This window comes from Leucoraja erinacea, chromosome 4, assembly GCF_028641065.1.
Source record: "Leucoraja erinacea ecotype New England chromosome 4, Leri_hhj_1, whole genome shotgun sequence".
NCBI lineage: Eukaryota > Metazoa > Chordata > Chondrichthyes > Rajiformes > Rajidae > Leucoraja > Leucoraja erinaceus.
The window spans coordinates 90,850,180-90,856,186 of NC_073380.1; positions in this window are offsets into that span (position 1 = coordinate 90,850,180).

Consider the following 6,007-nt stretch of genomic DNA (forward strand, 5'->3'; position numbering starts at 1 on the left):
GCATGAAAACAGAGCTCCTTGGCTGTGAGAGTTGAATTTATAGCCAGGCATTATAAATAAAAGGCTGCTGGGTGAAAATTGATACTGTAACTTCTGACATCAGTAGCTACTGTATAACTAGCCTCGGGGTTTCTGACATCACCAGGTCCTTGTGATTGAGTTACACTGTTTTAATAAATACGAGTTACTTTATCTCTTTGCATTTTCTGAAAATTATATCCCCATAATCCGTGGAGTCATTGGTTAGATCATATAAATTACGTTTCTGTAAATTTCCCCTCTCTGACACTAGATACGTATCATCCTTTTACACCTATACCAGTACACACACACACACACACACACTTTCAGTCAATATCAGATATGATGATTAAATCTCTGCAAAGGAAATGGAAATATGTTGGGGGTGGGAGTGTGGGTGGATTGGGCAGGAAACATACCTATATGTTGGTGATTAATTATAGGCATGCATTTCAACAAATCTATTTGTCGGGTGCATCTATAGAATCTGGGGTTGCAGACACTAAATCAAGACGTGCATGGGCCTTGATGGTAAAAATCTGAAGATAGTCAGGTGGACACTGATAAGCAAGGGTTAGTGGCAGAAATGTAGCTCATAAGTGAAGTTATCTTGTAATAGGGTAGGTGTCTTCTAGGTTTGGTTCTTGTAATGAGTGCTGCATTGAATTGACTTTAATTCACCAATGCTCTTAATTTGAATTTCTTCATTTCAAAGTCAATTTCCATTTGTTTAGACCTATTGCGTATTTTGCGTATTGAAGCTCTTCCCTATTCTATCACCATTTTTTCTTCCTGTGTCTTGGGATGCCTCTTGAAGGTCTTGGAGCATAAAGGATGGGAGGGAACAATGCTGCCCAGTAGACCCTTTGCTCTGTCTCTCACCGATGGATGGTAAGCTGAGGAAATAATTCAAGCTTGTGTTCAAATCTTTCGTGAAGAAATGCAATATCCCCACTAATTCCGAAAAAAAACTCTTGCCCAAGGCCACTTAAAGTGTGAAGATGCATTTGAGATGGTTCAGGAAGGTTAAAACCATGCATCAGATGCACAGAAACCTAGCACAAGGATTGCACCACCTCACAAACTTGGAATCCACCCATTCCATCACCTGCCTTGAAGTTAGACAAATGCTGATCTATGTAGAAGCTTAAAAGAGTGTCCTTTCAGACTGAAGGAGGGTCTCGACCAGAAATGTCACCTATTTCTTTTCTTCAGAGATGCTGCCTGACCCGCTGAGTTACTTCAGCATTTTGTGTCTATCTTTAGAGTAAATCAGCATCTGCAGTTCCTTACTACACATTTTGCCATCACTTACCACATCAGTGGAAGAGTCTGCAGTTCCCACAGTATCCTTACTATCCACAGAGCCTGAATTCCAACAGACTTCTTCAATCCCAAAGGGCATCCTAAAAATAAGTGTTTCTACATTATTATTGAGTTGATGTTCTTGTGCTCAGACTGGAATCTTATGGTTACACTTATGTTGCTCTCTGTGTGGACTTCATGGGACTGCATTGGAAACAGTTCACCAGACCAGCACAACAATGCATACACTGTAAAAACACCCATCCTCTTACTGGGTACCTTTCACTCCTGTACAGTCCTTGTCTTTTGGTACAGCTAGCAGCTTCACTGTCTCGGGGTTAAACTAGTGAGGGCGATGTCGGGTTCTTTTCCATAAGGTATGCCCCTGTCCCACTTAGGAAACCTGAACGGAAACCTCTGGAGACTTTGCGCCCCACCCAAGGTTTCCGTGCGGTTCCCGGAGGTTTTGACAGTCTCCCTACCTGCTTCCACTACCTGCAACCTCCGCAACCACCTCCTCCGGGAACCGCACGGAAACCTTGGGTGGGGCGCAAAGTCTCCAGAGGTTTCCGTTCAGGTTTCCTAAGTGGGACAGGGGCATATTTATAGACTCCGAAATTTCCAGGCGTTCAGACAATGTTTGTTTGCCTCTTTCAGGGCTCAGCGGGATTAATGACTTGGTGGCCGATTCGGTTACATTACTGGCGTATCAAAGTAGCTCATTTGACTAACGTTGGTTAATTAAAATCACGAAGCATTAAAGCAAGAAGAGGAACTGAGAGCCGGTCTCGAGTTTTCACACTGCGTTCATCCGCTGTATATTTTGCATTGGATTCCAATGTATTAAATGTTCCCTAAAATGTACGAAGTTCGTATTGTCAGCATTTCATCTCTGGTACGTGTGTGCTTTCCACACTGCAGCGATGAATTCACTGCTAAAAAAAATACTTTCCTCGCCACATGGATCGCGAAATGTTCTGTGTATGTCTGAGGACGCTATCGAATGGAAAGCGATATTTCATCATTTGGAATGGTTTTCGCTGCACCATGCCTTCCCGCGGCCCAACTCAAAATAAAATTGACGCGTCCTTCATTGCCTGTCAGTCCCAGCGTCCTCGCCGAAGAAACCCAATCTTATTTTTTTATCTCTCAGAAAGAGCCCCCCACCCCGACTAATGAATGTCGCTTTATTCAGATGCCCCCCTGTACATTTTTTACAAGCGGCAACAGCTGTAAGTGCTTTCCATTGGGGCAGATGTGTGGCAGAATGGGGCGGAAGGACTCATCAAACTAGGGGAAAATCTTGAATTGCTCCTCCATCCCCCATCCCCCATCCTCTCGCTTCCACGCACAGCACCTAACATGATCAATCTTCCCCCAGAAGACTTAATGCCAATAGATTCGTTCTCTGCCGCCTCCGTTGCACCTTTTGCGATGTATGCTCGCCTACATGTAAACGCGCACCTGTGATCAAAAGCCAAGGTGACTACCGACACATGCATTGAAAGGCACAGTCGGGAAGGTATTGTACAGAAATGTCACTTGGCAGATTGACGAGGAGTACGCGCATATTTGGTTAATGAATAGAGAGGTGTTTGCACGTTAGACTCATGAGTGATGCTGACTTGCAAAGAACATGCCAACATGCATAGACACATTTAGGTATGTCCCTTCCCGCACAATATGGAATTGTACTTGTTTTATTTGGGTAAAAAGTCGCTCATCACTGATATCACATAAAGTATATCAGAGGGATTAAGATGCTGTTGCCGAGCTGATGCAAATGTAGTGATCCATTGGTGAAAACACATATTCACTACATTCGACTACAGTGACAATCTAGTTTTCGCTATTTTGCTTAAATATATTTAGAATCTACGCGTTGGTACACGTTCCGCCTTATTAAACAGTACTCGCCAATGAAGGACCAAATTAACGCGGCGTGAAGATGCATCATTCCAACATCTACTCCCATCCACCAACAGGATTGTCAAATCTGTTAAATGGGAAAAGCTTTACAGAAATTACTACACTGATTTTAAATGCTTTCTTAATACACACATTAACGTACATAAAACAAAAGACGCGAAGTGCTGGAGTCAGCGGGTCAGGCAGCATCTCTGGAAGATTTGATAGGCAACTTTTCGGATCGGGACCTTTGTATGAAGAAGGGTCTCGACCTGGAACGTCGCCTGGTTATATCAGTCAGAGATGCTGCTTGACCCGCTGAATTACTCCAATACTTTTGATCTTTTTTTGTGTAAACCAGCACCTGCAGTTTCTTGTGTCTTCACTTAACTAGAATTCTTACTTATTCTAAAGTATTCCTTTGGAAATGGCGCTCTGCACCGGCGCGAACTACAACGAATATCTTCGGTATCATACATTTGACGAAGTTTCCCACCTAGTTATATTTTGATCATTAGCTTCTCACACGGTTAAAGAATATCACGTCAATGTCATGCTCTTGAGACTACAATGGATGATTGGAAAGGCAGATAGCAAGTGCTCGGTTGCATATCCATATCTATTCGATGTATTCTGAAAACAGGGCTATTGCAATTACTGTGTAATACCTTCATCTCAGGGAATGTATTGAGCTGTACCTATATTTTGAGTTCGCTGGCCGTTTTACGATCCAAAGAATATTTCCCGAAACATAGTCAGAAATAGTAACTCACAAGAAGCCTCGGGGGGGGGGGGGGGGGGGGGATTTGTCCTCGACGCGGTAACTTCGTGACTGAAGTATCGAAATATCTAACTTCTAATCGGCGTTGAAGCACTAATTTAAGTAACTTCGGGGCATTTCGGGGAATGTACCGCGATGGAGAGCCTCACTGGAGAGAATATTCGAAGAATATTCACAAAACTCGCTGCGTAAACGAACGCATTGTTTTGGAGACGAGTTGGTCATATGTGATATTCCTTGAACTCTCACACTTCTTCCAATTTGCATCAACTAAATAGTAAACAGGACAGAGGGGGCGGGGGGGGGGGGGGGGGGGGGGGGGGGGGGGGGGGGAGGGTTGAGAGAAGTGCTCATCAAAATACAATCCGTAATGAACTGGTTGCGTCCTAAAGTGGGTGTTGTGGAAAGGTAGATCCGGAATCACAACTGACAATGTGACATCAGAAATGTGTAATTTATCACTGCGCATATACAGTGCAAAAATATTAGGTGTGACATGTTAGTGTAAGGAGGTTCACCAGTTCCAGTGAGAATTCACAATGCTGGCTAAAGATAGTTTAAGCATTCAGTTGCTAAATGCGTCAATGTAGGAATTTATTCGTGAATAAAGTCCGCACAGACTTGTTTTCCGAGTTCAGGTTTGCATTCTGTAATTGCTGCCGCGTTCGTTTGAAACAAAACTGGGGAAACAGCAGTCACCTTATTTTGGGTCGTTTTAGGAAAACAATAATCCTGTTGTGCTCTAACGAAGTTTAATCAAGTATTCACCCAAAACATAATAAGGGCAGCAATAAAGCATTACGAAGAAAAACACGGCGTATTTTCCGATCATGTCATTGAATGGAAGGAAAGGCTTCAAAGTGACATTTACATTATTTTTATATTTAACTAATAAGCAATTGCCAGAATTTGCTTTTTGAAAAAATAACTGCAAATATGACCAGGGAACCCAAACACGTTCTTCTCCCTCTCCCACCCGGACTTGGTGACACAGATGAACACAATAATATTGCACCAAGTTATTAAGTATTATAGCTCCTGGTATGGCGCGGACATTTATATCCGTGTGTAATTAAAAGCTCCAGCATACTTTTATGCACTTCATACATTCAGAAGAACCAACATATTTGGAACTCCCTACACAGTTGCTATAGCCAACTGTGCCAGGGCAACTAGTTGTCAATGTCTTGCGTTGCTGCAGAAAGTTTCTTGTTGAATCGCAAACTTTGAACAAGCTGGCCAGAATCAACCAGGAACATGGAAAAGGCGCCGGTAATAAAATGTAAACAACGATTCGCTTCCCTGCTTCTTGTTCTCCCACTCTAAACGCTAACAGAATAAATTGATGGCAGCATTGTAATTAATTTGTGAGGTGTACTAATTCTGGTAACTTGAACCGGCCGGTATAATCTTTCTAAGTGCTGGCAGCTCCGGTGGGGATTCGCACATTTCATGCTTCATTACTCAAGTCAAGCACCTCCTTCTCAGTATATAACCTGCTTGCACGCTGCCCTCTGAAATTAGAAGAAGCGAAATTATCAACCAGTAACGACAAATTATAACTTTTTTCATGACCAGATTTTCGGAAAACAAATGTCATTATTTCTAGCACCCAGTCATTCTTTAATTTCAAAGTTGCTATCAGCGTGGTTGTTGCAATCGTACAGTTCAATGGTCGGGAATATATATTGTGGTCATCTACGAAGTGCTTAGCAATATTCGCTTACACACACCACCAGTATACCATAGAAAAAAATGTGATCAATTATTGCCGTTAAAAGTTTATTTCACTGGCTAAATACAGGCCACTCGTTGCCTGTCAGTTGTATTAAACACGCTGAGACAAAATTAAAGATAAATCTATTTAATCCATAGGTGTATTTGTACTTGGAAATAGTTTAGAATAGAATGATAAACTTCAATGAACTAATATCTTAGTCCTGTAAAATAAAATATAAGGGGACGGGGCACTGTGGCCTTTTACAAGACACG